A 12,787-nucleotide genomic window follows, 5' to 3' on the forward strand; every position below is an offset into this window, starting at 1 on the left:
TTAAGAAATCATCTTTGGTCGTTTTTAATATACTCAAAGTTTATCAGACAATATCAAGAAACAGACAATCTTTTGTTGAAAAGAAAAAGGGAATGATTTTGGTAAAATGCGATCAAGACATGAAAACTAAGTTAATTTTGCTGAATTTCAGGTTTATTTTCCCTCTGTCGTGAGATTTATTAATGTGGTGGATTTTCATCTGTGCGCTGAACTCAATCGTACGGCACTGCATTGGGAGATGGTGGAAACTTCTGCTTTGTTGTGCAAGCAGGATATTTGTTGTGTGCGAAACATTAATTTTGAATCAGACGTTAATATGTTAAAAACGTTGCTGAGAGCCGCAGGCAGCGTTAATTGAGATTGCTTGCAGTGAACGGGTTGCTGTTGCTGCTCTTGCATTGCCAGGGAGAGGAGAGAGAGAGAGGGGGGAAGAGAAACCCGCAGTGGAAGGGCAGTGCCGGGATTTGCAGCAGGGAAGCAGCGGGCAGTGCTTATCCTCCAGGTGAGCGGGTGCAGCATCTCGGGGGGGGGGCGGTGGTCTCGTGCTCATTCACCTGTGCGCGTGGCTGGGTGGGGCTATGCGGTGGGGGAGGGGGTGGGGCAGAGTGGAGTCTCCCCGGGCAACAAAGGAGCAAGTCTGCCCCGGGTAGCGAGGCGGCCTTGTTCCCTTCTCCCGAAGCCGAACCAGAATCGGCTCCGCGGGTTGAATTGGAGCTGGACATCTCATTTTGTGCCTGTGTTTTTTTACATTTTGTGTGTGTGTGTGGAAGAAATCACGATCTGCGGCTGTTACTAGGCTGAAGGCTTGAGAGGATTGAGGGGAAAAGGTAGGCCTGAGGTGGGGTGGACGGAGCTTTGTTCAGCGGCAGCGCCCACTGCCAGTTGGTGCTTCTTTCCCAATCGCTGTCACAGTATTGGTTTTTTTTAAAGTAAAGGCTTGGTTCTGTTTTTGTGTTTTTAAAAAAAACAGTTGTAATCTGCGCTTTCCACTCTTCTTGGTAAACGTGTCCTGATGTTGAAAGTCAGTCGGCAGAGTGCAGTGTTGTTTGCACACCCCAGCCATTTTCGAAAAGAGGGGATGAGTACTTCCTGTGGGTTGGGAGGGAAATCACAAAAAAACTAACGGTATCTGCTGTTCTTGATGTATCAAGTTGCCGTCCTCTTTTAGGAGATGTCGGACAAATGCTGCAGTACGAAGTAGGACCATTTTCATAATACTGGGGTGATGAGGTTTAAAATCGTCAACTGGCTCTCTGATATCTGTAAATCCATCACTACTACGCTTGGAAGACTAAACCAAGTAATCTGCATAGATAGTCTTTTTACTTGATGGGCAATGTGAGTGTTGTGGCTCTGTAGCAGATGCTTTCGTAAGTCGAGGCAAGGCTTAGTTTGTTAAAATCCAAGGCTACGTGATTCCCACATGCCCAACAGGATGGTAATAGTTCAACCCACTAAAAAGATTGTTCTCCATGTTGGTAACCAATGTTTTCCACTATTTATTCAGCTACATATTGGTGAAGTAGCTTTATTTGGAACTGAATGAGTCGAATCCTGCTAACCTCCCCACTCACGGTTTGTTCCTTCAATGTTTCAGTCAAAGATTCCAGTTATCTAGTTAATTGCAAATGGTGCTTGGGTGTACTGCAGTCACTTAAGTCAGAGTTGGATGTCATTTTGACTCATTTGGTCAGATGCTTATCTTTGAGTCAGAAAGTTATAAGTTCATGAACTAGTATGCAATTTTGCACAAAATTGAATCAAACTCTTTTTAGAAGAGTGAGGTGTTGTATTGTTGGGAGATCTTTTGGCTGATGTATTAATTGAGGCCGTGCCTCCTTTATCAGGAGGACATACAAAATCCTCTGCTGTTTGCAGAAGAGCAGGGACTTCATGTAGTGTTGTGGTCCACATTCCTCCTGTCAACACCAAAAGTCTGTGTCAGACATAGCTCAGTGATAACACTCTTGCCTCTGAATCAGAAAGACATGGATTTAAGCTCCACTTATGAGACTTCAGCACATAATCAAGAATGACATTTCTGTACAGCTTGGAGGGAGTGCTGTGCTGTGTGATGAGATGTTGAAACTATGGTCCTTTCTACTGTCACCAGTGGTCTAACACTTAAAATACATGATCTATTTCATTGCCATTTGTGGGAGTTTCATGTGGGTAAAGTGGTGTGTTTCCCATGTTACAATAGTGACTATACTTTATAAAATATTTAATTAGCTGTAAAATGGTGCATCCTGAGATGAAAAATGCTATATAAATGCAAGTCATTTTTCCTGTTCTTCCCCACTCTTATGCAATATTTCTCTTGAGTCATACTATCTCTCCTGAAATTCAGCAGTTCCCCCAAATTAAAAAATATATTACTTCTGTTGCACTCAACAGTAACAGACAGGTTGTAATAAAGTCAGATTATCGAGAAGTGCTCATTTGAGGCTTAGTAAAAACAAAGCAAAACTGATCTTGTTAAAACTAAATTTGACAAAACTAACCCCATCTTTAACATATCAGATATGAAACACCTTTACATTTACAGTGATAGAGGGCATTGTTCAACAAAAGTTGGCAGGTATAACAATCCTCTTATGGATTGTTAATGTTTAAAGAAATCAAAATACCCTGTAATTAACTGACAGAACCACACCACCGGCTTTCACATTTTTAAACAGAAACAACCTTTATTGTATCAAGAATTAAACAAAGAAAGCAGTAACACAATAGTTGTTTACTTATGCTATGAACTCAGTTTTACTTTTCACTCGCACTGCAACACTCTTCCGCCCCCACCTTTTATGGGATGTGGGTATTGCTGTCAAGGTTGGTATTTATTGCCCATCCCTGATTGTTCTTAAGGAGGTGGTGGTGAGCGGCTTTCTTGAATTGGTGCAATTTGTGTAGATTAACCCACAGTGTTATTAGGAAGGGAGTTCCAAGATTTTGACCCAGCGCAGCAAAGGAGTGGTGATATATTTTCAAGGATGATATGTGACTTGGAGGAAAACTTGCATCTGCTGCCCTTGTACTTTTCAATGGTAGAGTTTGCTGGTTTGGAAGGTGCTGTTGAAGGAGCCTTGATGAATTGTTGCAGGGCATCTTGTAGATGAGACACACTGCTGTCACTTTACATCAGTGATGGAGGGAATGAACGTTTGTCAGTGAGTTGCCAATCCAGTGGATTGGTGTGGAGCTGCACTAATCCGGGCAATCAGAGTATTCCATCACACTCCTGACGTGTGCCTTGTAGATGGTGGACGAGCTGTGGGGACTTAAGTTACTGTGGAATTCTTAGCCTCCAAGTTGCAATTGTGGCTACAGTATTTATATGGCCATTCCAACTCAATTTCTGATCAATGGTAATGCCCAGAATATTGATAGTGGATGATTCAGTGATAGTAATACCATTGAATGTCATGGGGAGATGACATTCAATGGCATCTCTGTGAGGATGGTGATTGTATGGCACTTATGTGATACAAATGTTACTTGCCAATTACCAATACAAGCCCGAAAGTTGTCGAGGTAATATTGGATAAACCGTATCTGAAGAGTTGTGAATGGCACTGTCGTAACCACCATGAGGAATCACAGATCTCCCTGGGGGCTCAGTGAGTATGAGTTCACCTGGCAACAAGACTGCTGGGCCTGCTGAACTGTAGTCCCATGCAGGGACCAGTGTGTGTATACCACAGTAGTGGTTTTAGTTTGCATTCTGTAACAAGCTATTTTCCTTTCAGGTCAAGCTTCTTGAGACATTATAGGCACAATGTGGAGCAGTCGCTAGTGAACATCCCCATTTCTGACTTTTTGATGGAGGGAAGGTAGTTGATGAAGTAGCTGAAGATGTTTTGGCCTAGGTCGTTACCCTGAGGAACTTCATTGATTCTCTGGGGCTGATCTGATTGACCTCCAGCAATCAAAACCACCTTCCTTTGTGCTTGGTATGACTCCAATCATTGGAAAGCTTTCCCCTTGATTCCTGCGGACTCCAGTTTTTGTAGGGCACCTTGATTCCATACTCAGTCAAATATAGCCATGGTGTCAAGGGCATCCACTGTCACTGTACCTCTTGTTTGGACCAAAGTTGTACTGAGGTCAAGAACTGAGTGGCCCTGGCGCAGTTGCATATATATCAAAGTTGTGTTTACTAATTTGTTATCAGATGCTCCATTTATCTACGGTTAAAACTTCAATTCCTAATACCAAATGTTATATTCTAAAACATATTATGTACTAGATATTTGCCTTATAGGATAGAACACCTGAGATAATTCTGAGACACAAGCTCCATCATTTTGCTCATTTGAAGTGCAAACTTTTCTTTATTTTAAATATGCAATTTGTCATGGATTTCAGATTTTTTTTTACCAGTATTGCACAGATTGAATTCAGTAATTTCATGAGTGTAGCAAACCATTATTTCGCTGATGGGATTAATTCTAACAGTTTTTCAAATCCAACCATTATAGCCCCATTACGTTGCTCTCCAAAAAAGAGAGTTGACACGTCCCAAGAAGTCTGGCACCTGTAACTAGAGAGAGCAAAATTGTTTATTTTTGAAGTGCTGCAAAAGTTCTAGAAATTTTAAACACCTAACTCCTCTATGTAACTTATTTAATTTTCTAATTGTATATGAGATGGACTTAGTCAGTATGTTTAATATAGATCTCTATTTTGTCAATAAGGAATAATATACAGAACTATTATATTTAAGAGATGAACTAACTTAAAGCTAATGTACAAAAACTAAGTTCTCGTCTTTTATCGTGTGGGACAAAATCTTAGGTGTTCATCTTTGTAAATGGTTAGGATTTGTTTCAGTTAATGCACGAAGTCACTTGAGGATTTTTATGGTGACATTCCTTATTCCCAAGGTCATTGATTACAGCGTACCATTGTCAGCAAGTATTTGTTGCCATAGCAACAGTCCTCTGATGTAGAGCAAGACTACACAATTATCAAGGCAGGGTTAGCAGACATATTTTGTTGTAATGAAAATTGAAAGAAAATTGCTGCCTTAGCTGAATTTAGATTTACACTTAGCCATCTTTGATTATAATGGAACATGGCCAGCTTTTTGTTTAAATATTGATCTTGCTGTTTGGAACTTGTTTCTTTACGTGAATAGTTCGTCAGCTGGTGTGGTTGGACCTGGGAATAGGATCATTGTGAAACGAAATTGATAGTATAGAAAAACTAATAATCGAAGCAGTATTCTGTAGTAGAAATGGCTGCCTAGGTGTGGTGATACTTTTTTAGCCGCATTCATTAATTTAAAATGTGTGTATGTAATACATTTAAATATACCTTGTATGTATCTACTGAACAAACATTACCAGGATTTGGAGTAAAACTTTGCAATACAGTATTTTTCTTAGATCAATGTTTGAGTGGTGTGTCAGATGCAACACAACAGCTTTGAGATCTGTCCTGCAGTTGTGAGCGGTACTTCAAGTTCATCAAAATGATTGCTTCAGACGTGGACTGGGAGTGCCCAATGACTGTCTACTACTCAAAAACTGAACAAAAAGGTGTTCTGATTTGTTTTCCTCCTTTTTTATAAGCAGTTGCGTATTTCGTAACTCTCCGATTTTTGTGTGATCCAATTTTTTTTAGGAATAACCCCACAGCAAACTCAAGGTAAGATGAACTCAAAGGATTAATTTATTTGCAAACACCCAAAAACAGGAGGAGTGTGGCAGCTTTGCCTCCTTTACAGTCAAAAAGTAAAAGAGGGACAGAGAAAAGAAAGATGTACAGAGCAAAGACCACAGGGAAACGATTTATTGTTTCATTTGAGTCCAGAGTTCAGAATCAAAGCTCAATGAGGTATTCCTTCACGGAAGTCAACAGGTTGAAAGCCGATGCTGTATAATTCACTCTCCAATGGAGTTGACTTAGCATGTGAGAATAGGCTTACAGTGATCAATCAGCATTGATACAGAATTTCCAGTAGAAACAGTGTCGATGGGAGATAGGTGTTCAATATGGGCAGAGCCCTTTTTCCACTGCTTGTAGTTGGTGAAATGGCAGTTGGAGCTTTCAGTACAGCAAAGCAATATGACAGGTTTGAACAACTAGAGAATCATGTCACTTGACTCCCATCTCTCAACTCTGGCTTTGTCAAAGGATGTGTATCCTTGAAATTGTCTTGTAATTACATTTTAATAGAATTCTAAAATGTTCTACTAACTCTGGAAGGATAAGAATCATCTACCTACTCCCTTAGTGTAATATGATAGCCAGTACCTTCAATCAATTTTTATTACCTGGCTGGTTATCTAGCTCTGTTGAGAAGAAAAATATAAATTGACACATGGAAGATCTAATATGTGCAATGGGAAAGTGGAGACAGGATTGATTTGTTTTAATTGCTGATCTTGTTTTGAAACATGTCTACTTTCTGTTTTGTTGATCAGTTGCAATTTGGTTAAATAATTCATATTTCATTATCAATATTTCATTACTTCTAAAACCTTGAATTTTTGACTTCAGAATAGTGTTCTGTAAATCTTTCCTCATAACTTTAGGCACATAATTCTGCAATCATTGTCATTCTTTTTTGAACCCCTTTTATTTAAATACTCTTTTTTGCAGCAGGAAGGGTATAAGCATTAAATTCTCAATGCAGCCTCACCAATTTTCTGCCTCGTATAAATTGTAATTTAATTCAGCGTAACTTGATAATTTTGTTCGTTGCTGAGAAGAGAGACATGTTGACGAAGGAAGCGATTTCTGGTTGAGGCATTCCATGGAAAAAACAACAGAGAACTGTAAGCTTCCCATATTATCTGGTAATTCAAAAAAGGAGCAAGGCTTGAACATTTTACTTTTGTTTGAAGAGAATGGGCCCATATGTTTGAGAAAATGCTGCTTCAAGCAAACATAAATGAAACATTTTGACCTTGACTGACGATCTTGAGTTGGTTGCGAGTGTTGCCTTTAGCACACTTAGAAATGTTCAATAAGTGCTGCCTAATCACAGAATTATATTTAACAATAGCTGTTTTGATTTGGGTTTTGCAAGCCCCTGTAGTTATTGCACTTTGATTTGTCTTATTTCTGCATCTCCATTGTAATGGAATGCAGTTAGCTGTACTGTGCAATGGCTCCAGCACAGACCTTTTCCCTGCTAAAATAGGTGTCAAATACAAGGTATGTTGTTTCATCAACACTATTCTTAATCTTTCTTGCAATAAACTGCTGACAGACTTCCCCACCTCAGTTGTGCTTATAATTTATTGCACTGCTATAAGCATTTGAATCTCAACCAGTTGAAGTCTAAATCAAAATAATAACCACTTCTGTAACAACAGTATGCTGATGATGCACAAGTCAGTGCTCACTCTGAAGAAGAACTGCAACAAATATTTGATTTCGATTATTGTCACATGTATTCGTATACAGTGAAAAGTCTTGTTTCTTGTGTGCTATACTGACAAAATATACCATTCATAGAGAAGGAAACGAGAGAGTGCAGAATGTTGTGTTACGGTCATAGCAAGAGTGTAGAGAAAGATCAACTTAATGTGAGGTAAGTCCATTTAAAAGTCTGATGGCAGCAGGGAAGAAGCTGTTCAAGTCAGTTGGTACGTGCTCTCAGACTTTTGTATCTTTTTCCTGATGGAAGGTGGAAGAGAGAATGTGTGGGGTCCTTAGTTATGCTGGCTGCTTTGCTGAGGCAGCAGGAAGTGTCGACCGAGTCAATGAATGGGAGGCTGGATTGGGCTACGTTCACAACCTTTTGTAGTTTCTTGCGGTCTTAGATAGAGCAGAAGCCATACCAAACTGTGATACACCAGACAGAATGCTTTCAGTGGTCCATCTGTAAAAGTTGATGAGAGTTGTAGCTGACATGCCAAATTTCCTGAGTCTGAGAAAGTAGAGGTGTTAGTGGACTTTCTTAATTATAGTGATGGCATGATGGGATGAGGGCAGGTTGGTGATCTAGGCACCTAAAAACTTGATGCTTTTGACCATTTCTACTTCATCCCCGTTGATGTAGACAGGTGCATGTTCTCCATTACACTTCCTGAAGTCAATGACCATCTCCTTCATTTTGTTGACATTGAGGGAGAAATTATTGTTGTTGCATCTGTTTCATTCTGTCTCGTCATTGTTTGAGATCCAACCCACTATGGTGGTGTCGTCAGCAAACTTGAAAATCGAGTTGGAGGGGAATTTGGCCACTCAGTCATGGATGCATAAGGAGTATACTAGGGAGCTGAGAACACTGCTGTTGAGGATGATTGTGGAGGAGATGTTGCTTATTCTTACTGATTGTGGTCGGTGGGTTAGGAAGCTCAGGATCCATTCGCAGAGGGAGGAGCTGAGGTCCAGGCCACGTAGTTTGGAGATGAGTTTTGTAATAATTGTTGACATAATTACTAAAACATACAATAATATGGCCTTGCCTTGAACATCAGGAGGACCAAAGTCCTCTGTGAGCCCACGTCAAATCCAATGTGTTCAACTGAGATTTGTGATAAAAGAATTGGAAAACATCATTCCGTCCCCTAACTTGGAAGTTATCTATCTTGAAAAGCTGACGTTGGATTTGATTACATTTTCATCAATGTGACGTCTCAGTCTATAGTTAATTATGTACAGCATTTTTTCAAAACCCAACACTAAACACCAAAGCTGTGGGACAGTGGTTCTTTGATGCAAAAGACTACACAAAGACATCTGGAGCTGGATGGAGAGGAGGATCTGGAACACCACTCTGCTTTTGGAGGAGGATGGGAAGCGAAGCAAGCTGAGGATGAAAGAGCCTACTGCTTAAACAGTGGGAGGAAATCACTGAGGCTATCTGCAGCCTTTTGGCAATTGCATGCCTGGCATGGCCACAAGGATGATAATCCAGCAGCATTTCACTTGAGTGGCTCACAGCTCTTCTAACAGATGGCTCTATAACTCCTCTTTCATCAGAGAATGGTTATTCAGCACACATATGCATCTGAATCATGTTGCCACCCATATAGATTGAAAATGGGATCTCCATAGTCATAGGTCTTCCACAACACTCACCCTGGGACCATGTCATACCCAGCAACTCGTGTGCATATTCAGCACCATATCCGTTTTATTAGTAGGCAATAAAAATGCAAAAGTATGCTCATTTGTACGATCAATATTACAATAAAGGAAAAGTAAATGTCTAGCTGAGAAATCATCACCCAAGTGGTTAATAATGTGGCACCTTTGTTTCCTGTTCACTTCTTCTGGGAGCTCCCCTGGTTTCTGAGGTAAGGTGGAGAGCCTGCTCCTTTAATTCTACTTGTGGCTGAGATGCATGTGACTCCCATCCTCATTGTGGAAGTGCCCTTCGGGGTTCCTGTTTTATTGTAGATGCAGCTTTTGTCACAGCCTTGCGGCACTTATGGGTTCTGAGTTTGAAGGGCTGAAGAAGTAAGGGATAATGCTCTGTCCCATGAGAGGCAGCCCCACACATCAGCGTCTTTGACTGCTTTAGCCCTTTCATAGCAGCTCCAATATACTGGACAAGGCCACCGGTTGGAATGCAGTGGAAATCCACTTCTTGTATCTCAATGCTATTAGCGACACTGAGTGATCTCTGCAGCAGTGATTGTTACTGTCTCAATGTATGTCAGTGTACTACTCCTGCACCCATTGATTGGATATGGCTCTCTAAGAGGTTGGCAACTTCCTCAATGGAGGAGCTCAACCATTTGAATCCCTGAGCTGTGATGGTACACGTGCTGCTTCATTTACTGCCCATGGCTCTGCGATGCCTTGGGATCTTCAACATTCAGGAATTCATCTACCTCCAATGGTCGTCTTGTTTGAGACACCCAAGGCACAGCATCTCTGCCCAAAACAGTTTGCCTGTGATTGTCCTTTTGCCTTCCAAGGGGACTGCCTTACTCTGCCTTACTTTCTCCTTGCTCACTTATGGTACATAGTTCACCTGGTGCAACTGAGGTCCAACCAGAATGTGTCTGTGAGTGAAAGGTGTGCAGGAACGATGTCTTGGTGTTGGCTTACTAACATCTCCTCTCTGCCGAGGAGGTGGTGACAATAGGGCTTCAACACCCTGCTTCTCTGCAGCTGACCCTGTGGAGAAGACAAGAAGGTGGTCATGAGAATTCTGGCCACTCAGCAAGTGCCTCATCACAGGCAATTCAGTAGATGACAGCGCATGAACAGCCATAGAACACATTTAGACAGAAATGGTTTCCATGCCCTTCATTCATCTGCCTGAGTTATCAAATGACCCTGCTGTGGATAGACCCGTGTTTCACTAGTGTACGTGATTTATCATTTTGGCACTCTAGTGATCTCCAACTCTGTCCCCTCCTTGGGGGACAACATGTGGAGCTCTGCACACTGCTACCTGACTGATTTCGTTTTGTGCGCTCTTTCCTACAGGATGCAGAGAGACGGATTTATACTGACCTTCCACAATCATTCCAATTTGACATTCATAAAATGGTGTGTTCTTCAGTGATAGTGCACTATGTATGAATGTTGCTGCTGAGTCAGTGATGCTCAGTTTTCCTGACCACGTGAAGGAGAATTACAGGCACTCAATCTGTTCAGCTTGTTACAGAGTTTGACATCTGTCACCCAGGTGCCATTTCCCTTTCCAGACCTTTGCCAATTTATTGAAGTACTTTTTGGATTGCACCTACGTAGTCCCGGTGACTTCCGGCTACAGACTTCTATGTCACTTCCATCCATGTTTGTTTGGTCTTGCTTGGGGCATTTTTTCTTCTGGACAGAGGGACCGGAATATCTCTTGAAGATAGCATTTATTAAAGTCTCAGGGAAGATATCCAAAAAGACCAGGGTACCTGCCCATGCTAACACTAGTCCTCTGTGCACTCTGCTATAAGGTTTATTTATTAGTGTCACAAGTAGGCTTACATTAATACTGTGAAAATCTCTTAGTCCCCACACTCCAGCACATGTCCTCGTACACTGAGGGAGAATTTTTAGCATGGCCAATGCATCCAACCAGCACGTCTTTCGGACTGTGGGAGGAAACCGGAGCACACAGAGGAAACCCGTGCAGACTCCAAGCAGAGAATGACCTGAGGCCGGAATTGAATTATTCCCTGGCGCTGTGAGGCAGTAATGTTTGCCACTGAGCCATCTGCATGTCTTCAGACAACTGCAAGTCCAGTCATGGCTGCTTTTTCAGCCATCCTATTGTAACTGGCTTCCACCTCAAGTCACTCCAAACACCACTGGGTGTCAAACTCGCCTCTGGGTCAAATAGTCCAACAATAGAAATCTCCATTGACTGGGGGGAATTTCCAGTCTTGCCCAAACGAGGCCATAAAATCCCGCCCAACATGTTTTAAGACAGGGAAATACCATTCAACAGATTTATTAACAATTTCTAGGGAGTTAGAGGAATAAGTAGAAATAGTGTGCATGGATTTCCAAGTTTGCAGATAATACAAATGTGAGGTTTTATAAGGTGGTTATGGTTCAAACAGACACTCAATTCAAGAGGGGAAAAAAAAAGCATGTGACTTGTTAGGCAAAGACAAAATGCTACAGATGCTGGAAATTTAAAATATTGGAAAAACTCAGCAAGTCTGGCAGCATCTGTGGAGAGAAAAGCGTGTCTATTATTTTTCATCAGAACCCCTTTTTTTTTCTGTTTTGGTGAAGACTCATATATTAAATGTGAAACATTAACTCTGCTTCACTCTTCACAGATGCTGCCAGACCTGTTGAGTGTTCCAACACTTCTGTTTTCTATATATGACGTGGTTACTGTAGGGATGAGACTCAAATCAAGTACTACTGAAAATCACGTGCCAGGTTTAACATCTGAAAACAAATGACAGAGCGATTGGTTTAGCGATGGGTAGACTAGGACTCTTAGGCAATCTAATTTTAAAAAAAATCCCTGGGTAGAGAGAGGTGGTGTGTCACAGAGAACAAGGGACTGCAGCTAGCAGAAGGAAAAGATCATAGCTGGACTAGGAACTTTATCAACTACTGGGGATGTTAGACGAGAAACTCAAACTAAATTTCACAAAGGTCTGACGGTGCCGCTCAATTCATCATGACCTGAACATTATTGGCTTTTATCAATGGAAGGATACAGAAATCAGGGAAGGGAAGAGTTGGCCATGGATCATGTGAAAATGCAAAAAGGTTGGAAATTAGAAGCAAAGTTAAAGATGACATCCAGTTTAGGGCATGCCAGAGATGCTGAGTAGGACTGCAACAAGAGAAGTTCATCATGTTGTCGTACAAAAAAGCAGGCATAGCTAGGGCACTTACTCCTACTGATAGAAACCCTTTTTTATTTGGAGGAAGTTCAGATGAGTTAAAGAATAAATTGTTCAATGAGAAAATAAGTTCAGCCAGCCAGAGGATGGCTGTGATCTGTGGAGTTACTTTAGAGTAACAAAAACAGAAAATACTGGAAAATTTCAGCAGCTCTGACAGCATCTGTGGAGAGAGAAAAGAGCCAATTGAAGATCATCAGAGTAGATGAGGTCAGTGAGTGTTCTGGAAATTATGACCATGTTCAGTGGTGATCTAGCAGGAGATCAGAGAGTTGACACTAAACCTTTGCAAGACCCAGATCAGTTTGTCAGACAATGAAAGAACCACCCCTTGTCAGCAGGTTTAATAATGATGTTAGGGCTGGACCTAAGAGAATGGGGTGCAGCAAGTTCAGAGGGAAATGGGTTAGAGCGATTGAGGAGAGTAAATAAATTGAGACTATCTTGGTCACATCGATAATACTCAATGAAAAGATCAAGAGGCCAGAGGGAAGGGTCCAATA

At 41.3% G+C, this 12,787-nt stretch overlaps 1 protein-coding gene across 3 annotated transcripts in view; it reads left to right on the plus strand.

Annotated features, from left to right (window-relative positions):
• The first annotated feature begins 355 nt into the window (after nucleotides 1-355).
• sestd1 (SEC14 and spectrin domains 1) overlaps nucleotides 356-12,787 on the plus strand; it is a 124,955-nt gene continuing 112,523 nt past the window's right edge. For 2 of the 3 annotated variants that reach the window (XM_080198901.1, XM_080198902.1), the window contains exon 1: nucleotides 616-827. The gene's annotated coding sequence lies outside the window, so the exon portion shown is untranslated. Of the gene's footprint in view, nucleotides 503-615; nucleotides 828-12,787 lie in introns of those variants that run through there. The other variant, XM_080198900.1, reaches the window with a different exon arrangement.

This window comes from Carcharhinus amblyrhynchos, chromosome 11 (genome assembly GCF_965287045.1).
Source record: "Carcharhinus amblyrhynchos chromosome 11, sCarAmb.v2.hapA, whole genome shotgun sequence".
Classification (NCBI taxonomy): domain Eukaryota; kingdom Metazoa; phylum Chordata; class Chondrichthyes; order Carcharhiniformes; family Carcharhinidae; genus Carcharhinus; species Carcharhinus amblyrhynchos.